Here is a 23,991-nt window from a genome sequence, read left to right on the forward strand (position 1 = left end):
ACTTTATATTTTAGAATGGTTTTAGGTTTACAGAAAAAGTGATCAGAAAGTACAGTAAACCTGGCAATTCACAGGCCCATACCCCTGGGGCTAATAATACATTATATGTCAATAAACAAATTTAAAAAATTATTAAAAAGTACAGAGAGTTCCGTATGCCATCCCTTCTCCCCAGTTTTCCCCATTAGTAGCATCTGCATTAGTGCAGCACAATTGTTATCATTGATGAGCTAATATTGATACAATATCATTAACTAAAGTCTGTAGCTTACATTAGTGTTTACTCTGTCTCAAACATTTTCTTGGTTTTGAAAAATGTGTGATGACTTCCATCTACCATTACAGAATCGTACAGAATAGTTTCACTACCCTAAAAATCCTCTGTTTCTCTTTTTTCACCCAAGTCAAACAATTCCCCAAAGTTCTAATCCTAATCTGTTTCTCCTCTTATTCTATTCTCTCCCTTGGGGGATCATTTTCATCCCCACATTTTCAGGGGCCACTTCCATTCTGACAACTCTCTAAGTTAAATGCCTGCTGGCCTGCTGCACATCTCCACTTGGCTGTCAGAAGTAAGCCAGCTGTGTACTAACCCCCCAGCCCCTAACCACCTATTTCTCTTAATGACAAGGCACCCTCCTAGTTACCTCATCACCCTGGAATCAACTTTGACTCTTCCTTCCTTATCCTTTGAGGCAGAGCCTTAAAAAGAGGGGGGAGGGTGCCCAGTGACAGGTTGGAGTCTTGTTCATGATGAGCTTAGACTCTCTGGCTACAGGAATCTGTCTTCAAGTCCTCTGACCCATGCAAGGTGAATGGCAAAAATAATGACCTGGTGAGCTAGCAGCCATTTTCACAGAAGTGCTTCTTTGTAGTCAACTTAGCAAAGACCTCTTCCTCTTTTTTCACATCAAACAGGTCTTCCCCTCTCCAACCCCCAACCCACTCCCTGTTGCCTTTGATGTGTTTTTTCTCTAACCCAGGTCTTGGCACTCGTGGGAAAGAAAGTCAGGATGAGACCAGATTCACTGATCACCAATAAATAGAGTGATGGAGTTTATTCTCTGAGGTCAAAGCTCAAAGAATCCATTAAAAGTTTCTTAAATATAAACTCATCAGCTTAATAGAAATGTACTGTACAACACTAACTATAACTTAATGTTTGCCCTCAAGGAGTTCACTGAAGAGTTGAGGAGAAGCCTATGTAAATAAGTCATGAAAATTAAGTGCAACATGTATAGTAATAGAAATTTATAAGTTAAAAACAAAAAAGAAATTTTACAAGTTTAGAAAAAGACAAAGGAGTGCATTGGTTAGAATTGTGGCCAAGTGCATGAAACAAGAAACTAACAGGAATGACATCAGCAAATTGGGGTCATTTTTTTCAAGTAACAAGAAGTACCGAGGTTAAGCAGTCTAGGGCAGGTATAGAAGCTCCATGAAGCCATCACGGACCAGACTCTTTTATCATTCCCCTCTCCATTCCTCATTTTCGACTTTCATCATCCTGTTTGCAAAATGAGTGCTTGCATATCCAGACATCGACTATGAGTTTGGGGCAGGAAAAGCAGATAAAGGTAAATGTTAACAGGTATGCACCAAGTGAGACAGTCCCTTTCGACCAAGAAATAAGAGCTTTCCTGGAAGCTCCACCCAGGAAATAAAAGCTTCATGTGTATTTCATTAGCTTGAATGGTGTCACAGGTCTGTCTTCAGGCCAAGTAAGTTCAGGAATCCCAGATTGTAAGGTGGTTGCACTGTTGCATGGATGAAAATTTAAGATCAATAAAAATGAAGATCTGGGACAAGCCAGCCATCATCTTGTGCAGATACTCCATCAGCTCTATGAAGAGATCTACGTGGTGAGAAGTTAGGGCATTGTGCCAACAACCAGCACTATTATGTCGGGCATGCAAATGAGGCATTTTAGATGCTGGTGCTCCAGCACCAGTCAAGCCTTCAGATGAGTGAGGCCCAGCTATCACCCAACTGCAGCCTTATGAGAGACCCTTAGTCAGAGCCACCCAGATCAGTCACTCCTGAATCCCTAACTTGCAGAAACAGTGTGACAGCTTAAGTGATGATTATTGTTTTAAATGAGTTTTGGGGCAATTCATTATGCAGCAATGATTAACTAATATGGAAAATAAGAAAGAAGAGATGGAGGGAAGATGGATTGAGCAACTAGCTGTGCAGGTGGGAGACCCCTTGTGAGTAGAGAAGACGCAATCACAGCTCACTGAGCCAAAACAGTGTGGGCATGGGAGCTGGAAGGAGCACCACCACTTCTATCTTGCTTCCATCTATTGCTGACATGATATGGGAGGGGTGTTGGGGGGAGAGAAACATGAAGAAGCAGGAGATGAATGCAAGGGCTAGATCATAAAGGGTCGGGAAATCCTTCTGAGGAATCCTGGTTTTATCTGACACACAACTGAGAGCCATTAAAGGTTTTTAGGTGGGGACAGTCATGATGAGATTACATTTGAGAAAGATCACCCTAACAGTAGTGAAGAGCACAAATGAGACACAGACTACATAGAACACTTAAAAAGAAGATTCTGTTTATACACTTAGATGTTTGATATTTAGCAACCATAGAGCTTTTAGGAGCTTTAAGTTTTGCAGAGATCATGGACTATTTCTATAGGGCCTAAAATCAAAAGAGTATTTAACATCCTTATACCCAAAATACAAGTAGGGGGAAATGGGCAAAGTATACCTGGCTGGGTCCTGGATTTAGACTGGGACCTGATTCATACTCTGCTCCTTAGGCAGCACCTCACCATGCGTGACCCTCTGAGCCTCATAGCCCTTGCCTGCAAAATGAGGATAGTAACGAAGCCTCCTGCATAACAGCAGATAAGTCTCGGAACTAACTATGTAAAGATCCCAGCAAAATGCCTGGCATGTGAAAGAGTGGACTTAATACTCTGCTGTTGATGATTTTACCTTCAAAAACGGTTCTTGAGTGAGAGGGATTGGACTGAGCGATCCATTTTACAGATGTAGAAACTGATGATTCATGTGTGTAGCAGAGTTAGGATTTGAATCTGGGCTATCTTGATTGTCAAGCCAATGCCACCCTACTCAGCACAACACACAGCCAAGCAATCACACTGTCACTTCTCTTTGGGTGGTAACAATAAGAGTGGAGAAACATTTATGAAAGATTAAATGAATAAAATAAGAGCAAAGGATTATTCCCACAAAAAGTTTCTCCAGTCTTCTCTCCCCACTTCCAGCTTACAAATCTCCAAACCAACTTCCTTTATTCTTTGCTCTTATTCATAATGTGCCAGAAGGCAGCTGACAATTACATTTCTGAGAATGATGTCCCTTTACTCCCCTAACTGTTGAGTGGGAAAGAAGAAATCAGCACTTGGTTTGGTCGCACATGTTATAGGTACATTATTTTAACTCGGAAGAAATTGAGGACATAGCATGTGCTGGTTATTGGGTACTTAAAAAGATACATAAGCCAGCTCTCAGCCTGGAGGATTCTAGTATTTAGTGGGAAAGTCAGACCTTGAGCAAATACCTATCATGCCAGATGATAAGCCCTACCCTAGAGGATAAACACCTGTCCTGCGGAGCCCAGACAGGGGAACAGTTCAGTCCGTTCAGAGTGGAGGTAAGGATGGATGGCCCCCAAAGCTGTCAGGAGGACACGCTGGAATTAGTTTTGAAGAAGGAGTGGAAGCACACCAGAAAGAAAAGCATTTAAGCCAAAGGGGGTTAGCATGAGTAATGTCCAGGAGCATAGATATGTAAACTGCTTGGGAAATAAAAAGTATTTTGGCGCTGTTGGAGAAAGGGTGAACAGGCAGAGAGTGGGAAGAGATGAAGCGGGAAAGAAAGGCCCTCACTAGGGAGGTTAGGCTTCACTTTGAAGGCAGGGGGAAGCACATGGACTCTCCGTAAAAATTATGCTCAGCTATTGGACTTTGGAAGAAGCGTCGACCATGGGCTCCTCTTTCCGACCACTCATCTAGTCTTCTAGTACTGGGGCTCCTCACACCGTCTTATTAGGGACTGAGTGTCCTTCTTGCGAGCCCACTGGAGTCACAGATGAGAAATAATGTGACTAGATTACAGGACCAGAAGATATTTAATCTGGGCCAAGTCCATTTGGTCATGAGGGTGATTTATCAAGAAAGCAAACCTGTTGCCAAGATAAAGGAGGAGAGGGCTCCTGGAGCTGATTTATGTTCGCCCAGCGGAACGTTAATGTCACCGCGTTTCACTTTCCAGCCAGTCACTGCTCCCTGGCCACGTGAATGCCTCCCGCCCCTGCACAGGACTACTTGGAAATGGAACGGCTCCTTTCAGACCATGGCAACACTCGAACAGCACCAACCAAGCAGAGCGGCTCTGGGGTCCACAAAAGTTGTCACAAGTCTCCCTCCATCCTTTGCTCATGATGCCTTCACAGCTCTCCTGGTGGCCTCATCCAGGGACTGACCAGGGTGCTCCAGAGAGACACCAGGCGCCACGGGGACTGAAGACATTATTTATCACCTGTAGCTTACAGGGTTGCAAGAGGAGGAAAACCTAGAAAACTCCAAGCATCCCACAGTTCAAGGAACACCCTGGCCAAATATTATTCTGCGCCCAGGGTTTACTGCCCTCCTCCATGGTGCTCGGGGTTCCGGGTCTGGGCCATTGCCATGCCCTGTGGGAGGAAGCCTCTGCCATGCCCACCAGCCCATCCAGCCCTCTCAGGTGACATCGGACCCAGCCAAGGAGCATTGCCATCTAACCGACAATGGCCGCCTCACTACCCAGGAGACACATAAGTATCTCGGGGCCAGGACCTCACGCTGTTTTGTAACATAAGCACTTTCCACGCAGGGTGCATAAGTCAAGGAAGGTCTGATTGTGGACTCCAAATAGTCCCTATCGCAGTGTTATTGTAGCCTCCCCTTCTTCCTCCTGATTACTCCACTCAACATAATCTCCAGCATTCAGCGATAAACCTGCTGGCACTCAATTTATAGGCAAACAATTCCCGTCTCTTTTCAGCCACTTATCTTTTCCAGCAGTCAAAGAAAAACTATATATAGTGTCTCTCTGGCGTCTAATTCTCTCTCTCTCTTTTTTTTTTTTTTTTTTTTTTTTGACACAAGGGAGACATCAAGGATTCATGGGGGGTAAAAGAGCAGAGTCTAGCTTCTTGCTGGCACATAGCAAATGACTGCAGACCTGGGTACGGCACACGGGGGTACATGGCTGTGTGATGAGCCCATTATATACAAATTCGAGTGTGATAAAAGCAGAATTAGTGTTAGGAATTAAGCAACAATGATACCAATTAATAGCAGTAGTCCTTTACAAAAACAGTACCTCTTCACGGGACCGGGTGTCACAGAAACAGCATGTGAGGTCTGCGCAGTATTTTATTGCATTTTTAAAACATCTGCTCGCATTCCCATAACAATCCTAGAAAGCAGGCAGAGATGAGAATTAGCCTCATTTTTAGAAGAGAAAATAGATCCAGTAAATTTGCTTGCCAACGGTCCTAGCCTGGCTCAGTAGTACAGACAGGGATAAAACGGACAGGTTTCTGACATTTAATCTGCTGCTTTTCTCATTCACTCTTGTAGTTCTGTCCACTTTAGGCTAACTCGGTTGTACCCACACTTGGTTACATACATACATCCACACCTAACTACAAGTACTGAAGCAGAAGAAGCCTGGAAAAGTCAAAACATCTCCCTGTGCCAATGTTTATAATACTCTCTAACATCTAAAAAGATGCAGTTAGTCACTGCTAACAAAAATGTTCTTAGCGTTGCAGAAGGAAAGCTAAAATTAATCAGAAGTCAGCAAAAGAAAACTTCGCACAATGGCATATTTTCTGTTCTCTACTTTTGGAGAAAAATATAAAATCCCCAGAAAACAAGTAGATAAACGGAACTTTTTCAAGGTTACACCCCAGATTACTCAGCTTTATCCCAAACCTGCGTCTTTAGTCCTTTATCCTATGAACAGAAAGTAAGCAGCCCATTTGCTATCCCTTCAGCTACTGAAACAGGAAAGACATAATTTAGGCAGAATTAAAAATGAAAAGGGGTTTTGCTTATGACAAGTTAAAAGAACAAAACTCCCCATTTCCCAAGTGTTACAGGTAATCAAGTTTTTCTCTATAGGACTTTAGGAGGTTTTTACAAAATTTCTTGAAACAAAATGTAAAAATCAGTCATTATAGAAAAGTACCTGCCTATTATTTTTAATTGTGTTTATTTGTTTTTTGTTTTTTAAAGATTTTATTCATTTATTTGACAGAAAGAGAACACAAGGAGGGGGAGCAATAGGCAGAGGGGGAGAGAGAAGCAGGCTTCCCCCGAGCAAGGATCCTGCCTCAGGGCTCCATCTGAGGACCCTGAGATTATGACATAAGCTGAAGGCAGGCACTTAACTGACTGAGCCACCCAAGTGCCCCTACATGTGTTTTTAAAGACTAGGCTTACTCTTTATCCCAAATTCCAGATCAAATTCCATCAGAAATGCTACAATGACAAAATGTTTCATTCCCCACCTCTAGTCCTGGACCTGTTTGGTTCTGACAAAACTCTTTTTTTTTTTTACCAGCAGCCCTTCTTGAACAAGGATCGTGCTAGGGATCCTGTGTGATATAGGTCCAGGAAGGAGGGGGTTCCGACAAAACGCGGGGACAAATTTCAGACGCATGAGGTGCTCAACAAGGAGGAGGACAGAGCCACATGCAGTTCAAGAGTAAGGAAAGCTATTTTGACCCAAAGCAGGAAGAGAGCACTGGGGCCCAGACAGAAAGATCTTGCTCCTCATGGAAGAGAGAAGCTATGTGAAGTTGGTTCTTGGGGCAGACGACACAGGCCCTCCTCTGTTCTTAGGAGCTCATGGTCTAATGGAATGAACCACCAAGCTGATAAGCACCATGCATGTGAACAAAGAATGACCAGGCCCGGGAATGTTGTAAGTGAGCCTGCCTGATAGCATAGTCCCAGCAAGGTTTCGTACTGAAAGTGACCCCCCGGAGTGGAGACTTGCAGGATTTTTCTAGTTAGAGAAGGATTGGGGAATCACTTGAACAAAGTTAAAGAGACTACAGTGGGTTGATTGGTGGCCCCCCAAAGTACACCCACATTCCAGTCCCTGCAACCTGGGAATGCAGCCTTATTTGGAAAAGATGTAAGTGAGTGAAGGATCTCAAGATGAGGTCACCCTGGAAGATCTGAGTGGGTCCCAAATCCAATGACAAGGGTCACACAGAGGAAAGACCCACAGAGAGAAGAGAGGGCCATGGGAAGAGGGAGGCAGAGATTGGAGGGGTGCCGCCACAGCTGAGCAACCCCTGAAACCATGAGAAGCTGGAAGGAGCAGGGAAGGATTCTCTCCTAGAGCCTTGGAAAGGAGTGTAGCCTTGTTGATGTTTGATTTTGAAATTCTGGCCACCAGAATGGTAAGAGAATCAATTTCTGTTGCTTCAGACTACCAAATTCCCACTAATGCTTGTGGCAGCCACAGGCAACGAATGCAGGGGTGTGAGAGGAAGGCTGGTCCTGGGCTCTGCTCTCTGTGGCCAGGGCGGACCCCTGCAGGCTCCATTTCACAGACCCTTTCCAGTGGGCTCAGCCGACAGGAGGCACTTGATGGGGGATGGAGGGTGGAAAGAAGGGAGCAGCCAGGATATTTCTTCCTTCTTTCTCAGCCTCCAGAGATACACCTCCAGCAGCAGCTGTCTCTTCCTTAGCTCCCACAGCCACAAACAGGATCCCTGTGATTTCACATCTCCCTGGGGGATCTGAGGCCCTAGTTCTAACTAAGTCGCAATAGTTTCCAGAAATAATAAGTCCAGTGTGATTTGAGCACAGGTCTTTTGTGGGGAAGAGCCTGGAAGAGTAGACTGTGCCAGACTGGGCTGGGCTAGTCCACATACACCAAAAGCCATAAGGGCACCAGAAGCAGAGCTTCGAGGCTCCTCTAAGAAAGCAAAATCTCAACAGAAGTCACAGGCTCTTATCCCCGACTTGATATCCACTGGTACCCAGCTTAGTCGTCATGAAGTCTCCAGACAGTTCCTGGCAGGAGACTGCATTGCTTTGTTAGGGCTGCCGTAATTAAGTACCTTAAACAATAGAAATTTACTTTCTCACAGTTCTAGAGGCTAGAAGTCTGAGATCAAAATTTTGGCAGGGTTGGTCTCTTCTGAAGCGTCTCTCCTTGGATTGTTGATGGCGGTCATCAATCTGTGTCTTCACGTGGTCTTTCCTCTGTCCCGTTCCATGTCCAAATCTCCTCCTCTTATAAGGACCCCAGTCCTATTAAATTCAGGTCTATCCTAATGACCTCAATTTAACTGAATTATCCTTGTAAAGACTCTGTCTCCAAATACAATCCCATTCTGGGGAAGCTATGGTTAGGGACTTCAGTGTATGAATTTTGGGAGAACACAAACCAGACCATAGCAGGGACTTAGAGATTCATGGCAGATGAGACAGTGAGAATCATGGCAAGCCCAATAGGAATCACATGGAACCAGCAGGTATTCAGTAAGAAACAAAGGTGATGGGTGGACTTAGGGGTGCCCGACAAAAGCTGTAAGGTGCTTGACAGGTGTCAGTAACCCTGCCCAGAAGAGCCCAGAGCAGGGAGAGAAAGGGAAAATGGAAGATGCCTTGTGGGGTCTGACCATATGGACAGCTGGACTGGCTTTCTGAGAGCATGTAAGAAGCCCAAAAGGACTTCCAGAGAACAAGTTGAGAATCTAGTGGCTGGTAAAGACAAGAGTAAGCAAAAAAAAGTTTTGCATTATTAATGGGATTTTGTGCGTGTGTGTGTGTGTGTGTGTGTGTGTGTACCTCCAGGTTGATCAAATCTACAAGGTGAAATCTGTGCATTCTGGAAGGGATAAAGTTCTTCCTACCACCACACCCTCCCCACCACAACACAAACATACACAGATGGTGTCTGGCCTCCTTTACACAGCATCCCCGTGGAGATAAAAACAAGAGAGCAGGGCCCGCGAGCAGCCACCACGAGGGAAGTCAGAATCAGACGGAGGCTGCGGGAACTTGACTGGGGGCCCGGTTCAGGCAGAACAGCGATGTTTGTGTGCTGGCCACATGCAGGCGTGCCGCAGCTCTAGGACCATAAGCCTATGTCCAGGGGAGCCATATACACGTGCTTTTGCAGATGAGATGCAATTTATTAATATGAGACTCTGCAGGGTGCATAGCAATAAATTGTAATTCGTGAAATTTATAAACTGAGATAGCACTAGTGAGGGTCCTGCAAATTGTAATTCTCTCAACCTGACAAATGAACTGCTCTGAGCAGCGACAGCGTCAGCAGGGTGAGAGAAATAAATCAGCCTGCTGAACTGGGGTAAGAAAGCAAACACTTTTATGGGTCTACAGATCTTGAGAAATGTTGATTAAGTCAGATCTGGAATCCCCCCATGGTTGTTTCACAAGCGGCTTTATCCCAGAGACCCCCCAGACCTCCCCATGTTACCACAATCTCCCAGGAAAAACGGGAAATGAGTTATACTGTGTTTGGGGTAGGAAACAAAAATATATTTCTTTATGGTCTTGGGAAAAGGTAACTGTGACCATTCAAGGAGTCTTCTGTGTTTCCCCAGATCTGTGTTAGAAGAAAACTTTACGGGAGGTTTTCCACAACATTGATAACCTCCAGTTGTGGGACTCATTGTGTGAGAATACATTTAGAATAAGCAGAATTCATCAGAGGTTAGTCTCTAAACTCACAAAGTACAGATTTTACTCAGTAAAAGTAGGAAAAAAATAATGTAGTGTACTATATTAAACCAGAGACACTTGAACAAATGCTTTGCATTACCTCTGGGTCCTAAGAGAACCCATTTGCTATCAAATAACTAACGTGCTAATGACAATTCAGTTCGTGAAGCGGGTCCCCTGAAGACTCCATTCTAGGAAACGGTTTGGTTTCAACAAATGGGTATTCTAAACTGTAGCCTTCAAATTCAAAATGTCATGTATACAAGACTTATATTCCCTCTAGTTGATCTGAATTCCCAGAGGGGAACTATTTACTTCAGAAGTTTAGTTGCAAGAAATGGCAGAAAAGAGGCAACAGCTCTGGAGAGGAGGACTGACACTGGTCTGACACGTTCAGACTCTCCTGACCTTCAAGAAGCTACTACCATCTCCTTTTGGACAGAAGACTAAGACTCAAAGAAAAACTGAAAAAGGCAGGAATTAACTGATAGCTAAGTTTATACCTTTTCCTTTCAAAGTTGAGAATCCTAGAATCTTCCCATTCAAAGAGTTCTCTCTCTGTCACCCACCCTTTCTTTCTTCTTACAGATGCAGACCCAACCCAGTCCCAGATCTAGATGACCACCTCCCTGGTCTTCACCACCTCCAGGAAAGGAGCAACCACGCCCCCCCCCCCCCCCCCCCCCGCCACCTTGCTGGGGCAAGAGGCCCAGGACACATAGTCTGTGCTGCCCATTCAGCAAGGTCGTCATGCTTGGACAGAGAGAGAAGGTGTTAGGGGCAATGCTCATCATACCCCATTTGAAGCAGAGACCAAGAGGCCCTGGGAGTGTCCAGGTTCAGGAACTGGCTGCCCAAAGACTGAGAAAAGCAGGTCACAGCAGTGCTGCGGGGCAGACCCCAACAATTTGTTGCAGTTGCAGAAAACTTCTGAAATGTCTTTCCCAGAAGCTCTGGCACCTCCAGGAGTGGCTGCGAGTTTGTGTGGCTGTGGTGGACTGGCAGCCCGGCACTATCCCGGCTCCCCAGGGTTTGGCAGATAAGCAGCCGCAGCCATGAAATCTGGCTTCAAAAAAACCCACAGATCCTGGGGATGGCCGCGTCCTGAACACACATTTCTTAATGTTGTGCAAAGTCTAGGGTGATCACCGTGGTTGCTGCCACCAGAGGGGAAGCCAGGAGGTGGACGCCTATCTCGGGCATCAGTGCTCTGGTGAAAAGACTTGTCTGACTCTCCTCCTCAGGGTCGTGGCCAGGGAAATCCTAAGTGAAGGTTTTCCAAGCATCTGAATGGACTCATTCCCAAGTGCCTCCACCATCACATTACCCTCCAGCTCCAAATCTTTCCTACTTGCTCTCAGCCTAGAGCAGTGTTTGAATGAATATACAGATCTCCTGGGTTTCCTCTTAAAACGCAAGCTCTCTGGTGACAAGGATGCTTGGTCTTTGGACCACACTTTTGAGAGCCAAAGACCAGTACTACAAGTCCCAGATCCCTAAATTGGGTGTTAAACACACTGGGCCACCTCCTTCTACCTCCCACTACCTTCCTAACCTCTTTTACCTCCTTCCAACCACCTCTGCTCTGCTCCAGGCAGACACCACCGAGACCTCGGGACACCTCACTCAACCTACCACAGTGTTCTGGGCCTGCCGTTTTCCTTGCCAGCAAAGCATGCATGCTTCTCCTTGCTGTTCAAATCTTTCTCCCATGCAACCCTAGCCTTCCCATAAGGACCATTGTCCTCCTTACAGGAAGAGCTGCTTTCCAGAGTTGTGGCATACAAGGGAACGAGCCCGGCTTTCTCAGGAAGTGTCAAAGCCTGGGATTGTTTAGGAGACAAAGACCTGGACCACCTCCTTCTGTATGAAACAAGTAGAAAACTGCCTGGGCTGACCCATCATTCTCCAGCTGGAAGCCCTGTTCCAAGATGGTCATTTTGGAAACAGCAAACTTTAGCTCTGCTCAACTGTTCTGGGACCAGAGCTCTTTATGCCGGGAATGGATACGATACCGTGTCCCAGGACCCAGCTGACAAAGACAGAGTTGAATATTCCCACTTCACATTGTGAGGCCAAATACCAGCTAATGAAAAGTGGATCATGTACTTTATAGAAAAATACTTTGTACCGTCTGAGATTTAATGGGGAAATGAACTCTTAGCCATCCTCTGTTTCAATTTAAGTATTCAAAAGTCCCTATCCTGACAAAGCCCCATAAGAAAGGCTATCTAAGGCACTCCTTGATTTTCCTTTTTTGCTTCCAAACACTGAAACTGCAGCCAAGATTTTCTGGTTATGGAACCTCTTCTGAGCCTGATATCTCACTGGCTGGGGAATTGGAATGAACATTTCCATCTTATCTGCCCTCTGTTACTTGGCAGGGAAGGGTGTGGCGGTAGAGCGTACAGTGGGGTTTAGGGGAGGTTTCGCCTTGCAGAGACTGTGGTGGGTTTTCTCTTCCCCAGCTTTGCTGTCAGTTGTTTTGAGGGAAATGGGTAACCGGATCTTAGAATCCCTGGATGTGACGAGATAACATTGACTATAGGCAATTCTATTTACTGATAAAAATAATATATAGTTTTCAAATAGCCCCATAATGAGTCACTTCTAAATAGTCAGAAATACGTTTCCTGCAATTCTTTTTTGAAACTTGAATTAATAGTTTTATAAAATTACTCCCCTTACTAAGGTAGTCTATTGAATGCACATGGAATTAGCTACATGGTCTCAAACTTGCCACAAGCTAGACTTTGGGAACCTACCAGATATGCATCAAAGTCCAGAGTACATTCTCTCCTAAGAAATATATTCTACTTCTGGCTCCTCTTCCTGAAAGTTAAAAAAAAAAAAAAAAAAAAAAAAATAGCATAAGAACAAGAGTTAGACAAAATTTATCGGCAAGTTTCCAGATTGCCAGATCACTGCCAAAAGGCAAACATCCTAAGCCACTGACGGATGGCGCTGAAGCCTAATCTAAAATTGTGAGCAAAACTGTGGACTCCTGAAGAAAAAGTCCAGTAGACTTGAATTTGACTTGTCTTGCTCTGCCACTCAGCTCTGTAACTTTGCGCACGTCTTTTAAACCCCTCTGAACCTCAGTTTTGTTATCTGGAAAATGGGATTAACAACTACCCCACCCATCTTGCAGAGTGGCTCTGTCAAATAAGATCATCCCCCAGCAAGCACCTTCTTAATTTACAAGGATTTTAATTCCATGTGGTTGGCAGGCAGTATCTTCTGCTGGTTCCTGGGCTCCACAGAGCTGCTCTCTTCCTTTGCAGCCCTTCCCCCATAGCCTGGTGACCTCTGTAAAGGTAGAAGTGTAAGGAAGGAAAGTGACTGGTATTTTAGAGGAAACAGAATCTTATCCAGTTTCACATGTGATTCTTTAAATCTCTCTCTTCCATTTCCCTCAAGGAATCCCCAGACAAATCCTCCAGTCCTATCTTGTTACCCTTCTCAATAACAGAACTGATTAATTCTAGTTAACCTGGACAACCTATCTTTCCCCCAGCCCCAGGAAGCAGAGGCTATCATTGTTGTTTTTAAAGGCTCTCTGAAGGGAGATTACTGGTTATCCTCACCAAAAGATAGAGAAGGGGACTGAAAAGAATTCTAGGGCCTCCTCCAGGATGATAAAGGGCTGGAGATCTGTGTTCTCAGGCAGAAAGTTTCTGTCTCCCTGAAAGCCCTCTAGGGAGACAGCAGGGCCTCAGGGAGAAATTACAGCCATGGCAAAGCTTTGCCAAGAGAAGGTAGAGCCACCAGCCTCCTAGGATGATGAGGACCTGGCAAATGAAATACATCCGTGGTCATCCATGTGGACTGAAGACTAGAGAGCCATCCCTGCATGTGCTGGGTGGACATTCACAGGAACTGAGAAGAAGGGGGCACTTCTGGACTGAATTTCCCACCAGCCTGGCAGAATGGCTACAATAGCATATCAAATTTAATTTAAAGTAATAAAAGAAATGTGACATTTCTTATGCCTGATCATGTGGCACAGAATTCATATGCCTGTTGTTCTTTCTGGGACATTCTGGCAGATAACTCTGCTTTCTTTGGATGCTCCAGAGTTTGGGGGAAACGGTTTTAAAGATCAGCATAAGCTCTTTCTGAAGTTCCCTTCCGCTCCCACCCCCGGTGAGAATTTACCCAGGGAAATACCAAGCCAGCAAGAATTTCCTTCATCACTTGAAACTCAAACCCTGAGTGGCCTGCCTCCCTTTCACTCACACATATTTCTCAGCAAAGCTTTAGTGGAAGAGAATGTTTCATCTTTCTTACATCCCAAACGTAAACATATCGAGAAATAAAAACAAAACAACATGACTAGCAAGCACTGTCCATGGTTCCCAGACAGGAATGAATGTTGAACTGCTACCAACTAAACTCAACAGTTTGGAGATACATGTATTTTACTCTAAGGAAGCTGAGGCCAGAGGTATTAACTAACTTGCTGAAGATTTCAAGCTATGAAGTGGCAGAGCGAGGATTAGAACCCACCTCTGTGTTCTGTTCTATGTCATTCCAATTATCTGCCTTCTTAAGCAGTATGCTTCTCTGTGTGTGTGTGTGTGTGCGTGCACGTGCGCACCCATGCACGTGCCATGAAGGGTTCAGCTGCTGAATGTAGACCAGAGAGCACAGATTTCTCAATGTAACCATTGCCATATTTGTTTAACTCTGGAAGGAGAAACTATGAGCTGCAGTAGGCGTCCGCTGAGCTACAGCTGAAATGTGCCCGCTGCTGATTTAATGTGATAATCAGGGGTGGGGGCCCTGGTGACAGACTATGATGTATTGGCTGTTGTTCTGCACTTTGATGTTCTTTGGAATCTGTCAAAACTTCACTTCAGCACTCCAAAAAGCGCCATGGCGTCCTCTGTCCCACTCTCTCACCACAGGGGCAAATGGCAGGGGAGTGGCCGCCACTTGAGTCCAGGTCAGCAGCAGGTCAGAAAGTGGCAGACCTTTCTTAAAGACAGCTGGCGGCGGCAGCCGCTCCCCAAGCTCACCACCACCCACCCAGAGGATTCCTGTCTCTGGGGGATAAGCATCTTTTGCTGTCCCCGGCCGAAGAGGGACTGCAGACCCCTCCTGTCTCAGCTCAGTCACGGGGCTTCTGGAGAAAGGAATCATGTTCCACACCCTGGGTCATGGGGGATTGAGCCACAGGCAAGGAAGGGGGCCTTGGAATGCAGGGGGCATGCCACTGAGCTCGCTGCCTCCAGAATGTTCCTTCACAGGGAGGGGCAGCCAGCAGCATGCAGCATCAGACCCCAGTCTGGGCCACGACTTTTGGCCACCATAGTCACGGCAGAGGTGGTGGCAGACAGGAGGGCAGGCTGATGCTCAGGCTCCCACGGCCAGATGAGTCAGCCTGGGTCTCGCCAGCTGGACAGGGATGCTTATTTCCCAAAGCTGGTCTGGGCAGCACACAGATTTTGGAACAACGTTGGCAGCCAGCACTGGGGACCTGTACAGCCGTCTCGAGAACAGCTGATTTCTGAAGGGTCACCCTGTCCTAGAGGTAAGGAATGGCAAAATTTGGTTATCCCAACTCTCCTCCTGGAGGAGAGAGTGGTTTTGCCTAGAAAATCCCATCACACTATTGGGTGATGGTCTTCTGGTCTCCTGAGGGCACTGGATCTATCAGGTAGAATCTCAGTGTGTCCCTGTTACTGTGACATCGGGATCCTTGTTCTAATCTTCCTAGCACAAGATGCACCTCTACTGAGAAGCCAACCTTCAAGAAAATCAAGAAAAAGTCATGTAATGCTTCATTTTATTTTCGGCTCTCCAAATTTTAATTCCCACATCTATAACATGAGATCTGTAATGTCCTAGCCTAGGGAGTTGTTTTAAGAGCTAAATGCAACTATGTACATAAAAATATTTCAGCATGATGCCTAATGCATACTAGATGCTCAATAAATGTTCGTTTTTCCCCCTTCTCCTTGTCTCCTCCCGTTTCTGGATTCACTGTCACATTCTTTAAATGTCCAAATTAAAATGAACACCATTTTATAATAACTAAAGCTTAAGGAAAGATGATGTGACATTGTCTCCCATGACAAAGCCAGGGATTCAGCCTGGTCTTAAGAGATAGCAGGGTGCTTCCAGCTTCCCAGTCAGCTGTTGGAAGCCACATTATTGTCCCCCAAGCTAGAGGCAGGTAATTGTACTGAGCCTTTATGGATGGTATCTAGCTAGTGAGGGTGACAGTTATGACAGCTTATGGAGGCAAAGAGGCAAAGATTTAAAATTATGAGGCTTGGACTGCCCAGACATGAGCCTGCAGGAGAGAGAACCTCAGGCCAGAGAAGCCATCAATTTCCTTTCCACTTAGGCTTCAAGGAGGAGCTTCCTTGCCAACTTCAGGCACCCAGAAAGGGCCACCTCTCACTAAAAGCCAACAATTTCTGACAGGGAAGTGGCCTCAAGGGTCACCTGGGATTAACTACTGGAAAATGATTCCAGAAAGAGGCCACAGACATCGAGACAGTTTGGCTCCCTGTGCTGAGAAAGTGACATCATCCATGCAGATAAATTCCAAAGAATCTATCACTCCCCCCCACCCTACCCCCCAACAATGCTTTACTAGCTTATAAAATGTTCCTGAGCTCTTTCCACACAGATGACTTCTGGGGGCTATCCAGGACATCCTGGAAAATTACAGCAAGAGGGTGGCTTTTCAATTCTTCCTCACCCAGAGCATAATTTCTTTATACTCAGTCTAACTCTTTTCCACTTTATCAATTATTGTTAAATGGGGAAGCTTGTTCTGGTACTAATGTTGATTTTTGCCCAGAGTAGCCTGAGAAAATTACCCATCTCTAGGTTCTGATCAGAAGATATACTGGATTTGGATGATGTCTACAACATTGCAATTATTATAGTTTTCCTCTTAAATTCTCACTAAGTTGTTTCTCAAGGTCTGCTTACAGGTACTTGCGTATCCATTCTACAGACCAACAAACTGAGGTAAAGTCAGACCAAGTACAATCTGCTTATGGGCATTCAGCAAAATAGCTGCTCAATCAATCCAGAAGTCATGATTCCTTGCTCCCAGACCTCCTCACCATTCTTCTTCAGGAAAAGAAAGAGATTTAAGAGATCAGGCAGGAGTTCCCTTGAGCTACCAAGCCCCCCAGTGTCCCGAAGAGAGCTCTTTGAGAGAAGAGATTTCCATGGGGTGTGGGGTGTATGGGAATCAATCAAATCCAAAAATTTACTGCCAGCCCAAGTCACTTGATGGAGAAGGAATCTACTTCTACAAAGAATTTTTGAAAATATATAATATCTTCTCACTTTGTGCTGACAAGAGAATATGACTACAGGTTTATTGCCATTTTTCAGACAAGGAAACAGAGAAGTCTGGAGAAGGTACCTTGCCCAAAGTCATACAGCTAATAAGCAGTAAAACAAGACCATCTGGCAACCCAGCTTTTCTGAATCCAAGTCCAGTGCTCTCTGCCCTGTATTTCAGAAGATGAGTTAGCTGGAGCTTGAATCAGTGGACAGCAAGGGAAACATTTATCAAAGGAGATGTGACCATGCCCTAGGGGAGCTGACTTTTAAAAGAATGTTCACTTGTCAGCTTCCTAAACTATTCATATAAAACTCAAATGGCTGAGGGGTTCTGGGATAGGAATCACCTGAGGAGCCTGCTCTGGATCAGGAGAAGTCTTAGAAGCCTTTCTCTGTGTAGAGAATCCCTTAGGGCTGGTGTCTGTCCAAGATAGGAGTCTCATGTTCACTTTAGTATGGGTACAGTATGGGCCCCAAGACCTTGAACCCTAGATCCTTATAAGGATGCCCCAGGATATTTCAGTCCTCCTGAAATCCTAGAATCTGCTCTAAAAGGGTACAAACCTGGGCCTCATGTTCTTCCAGGATCTTGCAAAAGACCCAGCCTCCTGGTCTTTATCATACTCTGCACACACAGAGCTCGGCCTCCAGAGGTGAAGTAGGGATACAACAGTGTCCCCAGGTGTCAACTCCAGCCTAGGCTCCAGTTTTTGGGAGCCCAGTCTACAGCCAAATGGCTTGCCCTAGCCAACACAGTCATAAGTAGAGGCAATCACACTCCAGGCTAAAAAGGCGGAAAACCAGTAGGCAGGGAAATCGTTTTGTCATCCAAGGACAATAAAGTTTATGTATTCCCAGATGTGGGTCCTCCCACTTAATCAAAGCAGAGGCCCATTCCAGTGAAAAGAGCTTTTCTCCAGCAAAATGGGAAGGCAGCTTCTTCAGGGCTAAATTTAGACTTCACCCACAGGGGAAGGACTCCAGTTCTTCAGGGCTGCCGACAGAACAAGCAAACGGTTCAGTGTCCCCGCTGGCCACAGTCAGCTCCAGAGCTGAGCCAGTATGAGTCTGAAATGTTCCCAGCCCAGGAGTGTGGGTTGTGCTGTCCCTGGGGCTAGGCGCTGCCCTCAGCTTGATCACAGCTGAGAGAATCCAGCTTTGAGCATTTGGCTGGTGTGTCATCTCTATTCACTCATTCTGCCAAAGGAGCAGCCACTCAATCAATGCCCAAAGACTGGGGTTCCAGAGGATGCAACATGCTAGAAGGCCAAACTTCTGCCCTCAGGCATATCCTAAAGGTATCTTGGAGATCCAACAGTGAGAAGAAGATGCTTGGCGAAATGACCAAATTAATACACAGAGCAGTATATAGGGTAATATGGTCCTAAAGAAGGGAGAATATATTACCTACAGTCATGGAAGCCTTCAGTGGAGGAAGAGAGTTTTTCTTCTGGAACAGGGCCTCTTACACCCATCTAAAGCTTCCAGTATCCTCTCCCTAAGTTAGTACTTTTTCTAAATGGCCTCAAAGCAATCCTGGTAGAATACTGAGAGGGGGGCACCTGGGTGGCTCAGTGGGTTAAAGCCTCTGCCTTTGGCTCAGGTCATGATCTCAGGGTCCTAGGATCGAGCCCCGTATCAGGCTCTCTGCTCAGCAGGGAGCCTGCTTCCTCCTCTCTCTCTGCCTACCTCTCTGACTAATTGTGATCTCTCTGTCAAGTAAATAAATAAAATCTTTAAAAAAGAGAGAGAGAAAAAAAAGAATACTGAGAGGTATGCCCTGTCTTGGGGAAAAGTTAGTATGGTCCCAGCCAAACAAGTTCCATTCAGTTCTCTCTTTGGCCAAGTAATAAGAAAGATGGAGGAAGGTGACATTTTCCCAAAGGCATCAAAATCAGGCTTCCCATCCTTAGTTCTTGGGAAGTATGTGCCAATGGTCACCCATTCACTACCATCAAATCTAATCACAACTTAGTACCAGGCAGGACTGGGAAGACTTACAGGGGGAGTGAGAATAGTACAAATGGACTACATCCTTCTCATCCAGGATTCCTGTAGACATGAACCAAGGTTTGCTTAGAGGGTGAAATAAGATGAAAAATACACCTCCTGAAACAAGTCACACAGCACACAGCCACAGTTGCACCTCCTGAGAAAGCTCCTGCCGACACAGCCAATCACCACCTCCACTGTGCTGTCCTAGCCCTGCACCTTTAGCTCTGTTCCAGCACTTACTCCTCTGTAGGATCATTAATGGTTTACATTAGCCTCCCCCAGAGACTAGGCACTACTTAAAACGGGGAAGGAATCTTGATCTTATTTCCTTTTGAACCTCCACTTCCTGGCATACAGTAGGCTTTCCATTGACATTAGATGGATGAATGAATGAATGAATGAATACTCAAATGTATAAACCATCTTACTTGAATACCTCCCTGCCTTGCTTAATAAAGGGGGTTGGTATGATTCAAAGATTAAAAGAACTCCATAAAAAAGAAGTGGTATTCCAGAACTATCCCCAGATATACTCACTAGATCTCATTAATTGAAAGGATATGAGCTGCTTTCTCTCTCTCTCTCTCTCTCTCTCTCTCTCTCTGCTTCCCTGAGATGGCTACCCTCCCTTACTTTAGTGTGATTCCCCTGGCAGTAAATTAAAGCAGTAAGTCAAAGACCCAACCATACTCACTCTTTGTACTGAAACCCCTCAGCAACTTCCCAGACTATCTATGCCTGCACAGATGACATGGCTACTGATAGGCACTATGGGAGGGAGTTCCTAGTTGTTCCAGATAGACTCCAGAGATCAGTTTCTTTGAAGAATCCTCCCCACCAATCCCTTTATGAAATACATATAGTGAAAGTCAGCAAACAGAAAACGCAGGTGGGAGAATTCTCATTTGAGTGGGAAGATTCTCAGAGGACCTAATCAAGCAAAACAATTATCCTATTTTATAATATCAACGCCAAGGATATAAATAGTCAAAAGAGAAGCATGCCTGTGTTACTGTTTTTGAGCCACAGTTGGTTCTGCATTTTGCCCAGTCAACCAGGAAAAGAGAGAATGTAAATCCTTTTTTTTTTTTTTTAAAGATAAGTTTCATGGCAGCCAGACACATCCAAAAGAAGCTTGGGCTACAAAGCAATGTATCAAACAAGAACACCAGAGATCGCTGAATGGAAGGATTACTAGGAGATATGCGTGTGTTTGTGTGTTTCCCGTGACAATAAATATAAATGATTACAAGTTGCCATGACTGACTTGATGCTTTAAGACATTGGACTTAGCTGATAGGAACTATTGCCCTCTACTGGATGGAATGTCACACGAATGTCATGATTTCAGATTTGCTATTGCCTGGATGTTTTCATGCTCCCTGGGGGGAAAAGGCCATGATGGTGGCAATGATAAGAAGGATGGTGGAAGAAGAGGGGGGAGGGGAGAAGAAGAGAGAGAAGGAAGAGATAATAACGACAGCATTGGGGAGAATTCCTTAGATTTATACAGCACTTGAATGTCTCACAAAGAATATTCACACAATTTGCCTTATTTGAGCTTTACACTTTTCACAATTACCCTGTGAAGATGATGGTATTGTAAATGAAGTGACTTTAGAAATGAAAAAACTTTAGCAAGGACAGTAAACCATTTGCCTATAGATTCAGAGCCAGTAAGGGGCAGAGCTGAGATTCCAATTTGGGCTTTCTAAATCCAAACCCTGGAATAATTTTCCTTCACTTTACTTATTTGGTGGGTTTTACTTACATTCACTTCAATATAGTCTTTTAGGAAGAGTTTTTAAGATTTCCCTTATGTGTCAAAAACATAATTCATTCACAAGCATTTATTATACACCTGCTCTAAGCCGGTCCTCAAGCTAAAAACTGGGAGACAGCAAAGGACAAAGCAAAGTCCAGCTTTCATGGAAAGGGCAGTCAACAAACACGGGGACAAATCCATAAGGATCGTGAAGTCAGAGTAATAAATGGTTGGGAGGCAATGAAACAAGGTGAAAATGAACAATGGCCCCGAAGCGAGAATAAGGATAGTAAATGACAAGTTTTGACTGCTAGTATTTTCAGAAGGGTGACCTCTAATGGCAGAGCACCAGCCTTGGTCTTCGCAAACATAAGTCTGAAAATCATTGGTAGATATCAGAAGATTCACCTGGAAATAGACATTTGCCAAGATACCCACTTAAGAAACCCCTTGAAGTATAAAGGCAGGAAAGAACTCATCTAGAAATGTGTATATTTTTCTATTGACAAAGATTAAAAGATTTCATTTCTAAAATATCTCTGTAACTGTCATATATTTAATTTGTCCAACCAGTTACATGACTTGAGCAGCTTTATTTGTAATACCCTAAACCTATAAACAACCCAATGTCCTTCAATAGGTGGATGGTAATACAAACTGTAGAGCATCCATATCATGGAATACTACTCAGCAACGAAAAGCAACAAACTATTGATACATGCAGCAACTTGGATAGATCTCAAGGACATGATGCAGGATGAAAACGAGCCAATCCTGAGAGGTTATACAACTGTATGACTCCATTTGATTCCACTGATACATTTTTGAAGTGACAACGTTGTAGAGAGAGTGCCTAGGTAAGCGGTTGCCTGTGGCTATGGCTACAAACGGTGACTCCTCTGTGGTGACAGAACAGTTCTGGAACTTGATGGGATAGAGGCTGTATCAGTCTAAACAAACTATAAAATATCATAGAATTACATACAAAGACAGACCAAAAAACGTGTGCATGTACTCTCAAATACAGAGCTCAAAGTAGTGGTTGCCAGAAGGAAGATGGACAGGGCATGGGTGAAATAGATCAAGGAGATTAAAAGGTACAAACTTATAGTTATAAAATAAATAAGTCATGGAGATGAAAAGTACAGCACAGGAGGTGTAGTCAACAACATTGTAATAACGCTGTGTAGTGACAGGTGGTGACTCTGCTTATCATGGTGAGCACTGAGCAATGCATGGAAGTGTAAAATCAATATGTTGCACACTGTAAGCTAACGTAACACTGTATGTTAATTATACAAGAATTAAAAAAGTCAAAAAGTATGCATGTAAAAACTGGTAAAATATGATAATATTTATAGTCTAGTTGATGGTTTTGAGCCAATCCATTCCCTTGTGTGTAAAGATCTGTTACATAAAAGGACATCACTGGGGAAAGATGGGTTGGTGGGTACACTGGATCTTTCTCTTCTACTATTACAATTTATAGTGAGTCTGTAATTATTTCAAAATTAAAAAACATAACAAAACAGAAGAAGAAGGCCTCCTTGGTAGAAGCCAACTGGCTATGCCGTCTCCCTTAAAGAGGGGTCCTAGTCCTTAGAGGCTTGTACAGTGGGCAAATAATCTGACAGTGATGAGATGCCATGTGAGTTGTAGGATGGAAGAAATCAGGATTCACGATGAATACTGAGTTTTCAGTTACAACAAAGTTCTGCATTGAAAACTCATCCCACCAACCCAAGACCTGTCAGCACCACGCAGAGGAGCAAAGGGTGCAGGAAGCACCAGGCTGGGACAGATCCTTCACCCTTAGCCTCCTTAGTGCTGCTCCTCTGTGGTTTGAAGGGCCCAGAGCTGGGGCAGCGGGGAGAGGCTCTGCAGTCTCCACTCACAGCAGATCTATGGGGACTGTGGTGACCCACATGCCAGCTACTCCAAGGCTGGAGACACAGTGGGAAGAGCCAGGAGAGTGCATGGCTTTGGGCAGTTTGGGGAGCACTTAGGGGAACACTGCAGGGGGAGGGGCTGGCACTGCTCCTGGGTTTGCTGGCAGGACATCTTGGTGGGAACTCAATCAGCTTTGAAAGACACATATTTTTATTTTGGATTAGATGGCTCTTAGGACTATTGCAACCGTAATATTCTGCATTTCTGTGAGTCACCTAAGCTAATCAAGTCACTGTGATTCACCACTCACTAGTGCTCTTTGCCCTCAGCTTCCTGGCAGACAAAATGAAGTCCCCTTTTTTATGCCAAATATTTGACACTCATCATAGACAGTTTGTGTTATTGACTATGGTTTTATGAGTATCTTGTCCCACAACTAAATTACAGTTTCCCCCTGAAATCATAACTATAATTTTTAACTCTTGGGGTCATTCACATAGCAGGTATAATTGTAAAGTTTAATTGAACATCATTCAATAATTTAAAAAAAATAGAAAAGATTCTTTTGAAAATATTGATAGTTTGGCCATCTGACCATTTAAGAAGTTTAAAGTTTTGCGGAATAAAAATCACCCCAAAGTTAAAAGATAAATGGCAGACTGGGCACCAAATTTACAAAATATATGGAAGAAGATAAAAGGCCAGAAAAAAAAAAACCAGAAAATTCACAAAATGAAAACAATAAATATCCAGTATGTATTGTAAAGATCTCCAGTATCCCCACTCATCAGAGACATGAGCATTAAATCTGTGAGATGATGGCTTTTTGTTTTGCTTTGGTTTTTATCAGAGCAGCAAAACTTTAAATGAGCCGGAATATATAATGTTAGTGATGCCCTGGAAAAATGGACATTCTCAGATCCTTCCAGTGAAAGCACAGATAATGGTGCTAGATGGGGACTAACACGTGATGGCAGGTAACAGAAGTCTTTAAAATGTGGCGAACGGTTGACTGTTAGGGATTTGTCTTAAAAAATAATTTCAGAACAAGGAGACAGACAAAGAAAAGTCATTACAGAATTGCTTATAAATTTTAAAACAAACTAATTGTCCATTAATAGAGGAATATATAGATAAAAAGTAGTGTTTTTTTCAATAAGCTATTGCGAAGGTTAAAATTCACGGACTAAAGCTAAAATACACTGTTGATTCTGAAGACCAGGTTGGAGAAAGAAACATACAATATAATACCATTGTGTAAATTTTTAAAACACAGAAAAC

The 23,991-nt window shown here is 44.2% G+C and overlaps 1 long non-coding RNA gene across 1 annotated transcript in view; it reads right to left on the bottom strand.

Annotated features, from left to right (window-relative positions):
- Positions 1-5,359: 5,359 nt before the first annotated feature.
- LOC132014983 (uncharacterized) overlaps positions 5,360-23,991 on the bottom strand; it is a 36,961-nt gene continuing 18,329 nt past the window's right edge. The window contains exon 3 of the long non-coding RNA XR_009403510.1: positions 5,360-5,442. This is a non-coding gene — a long non-coding RNA (uncharacterized LOC132014983). The remainder of the gene's footprint in view (positions 5,443-23,991) is intronic.

Source organism: Mustela nigripes, chromosome 4 (assembly GCF_022355385.1).
Source record: "Mustela nigripes isolate SB6536 chromosome 4, MUSNIG.SB6536, whole genome shotgun sequence".
In the NCBI taxonomy this organism is placed as follows: Eukaryota; Metazoa; Chordata; class Mammalia; order Carnivora; family Mustelidae; genus Mustela; species Mustela nigripes.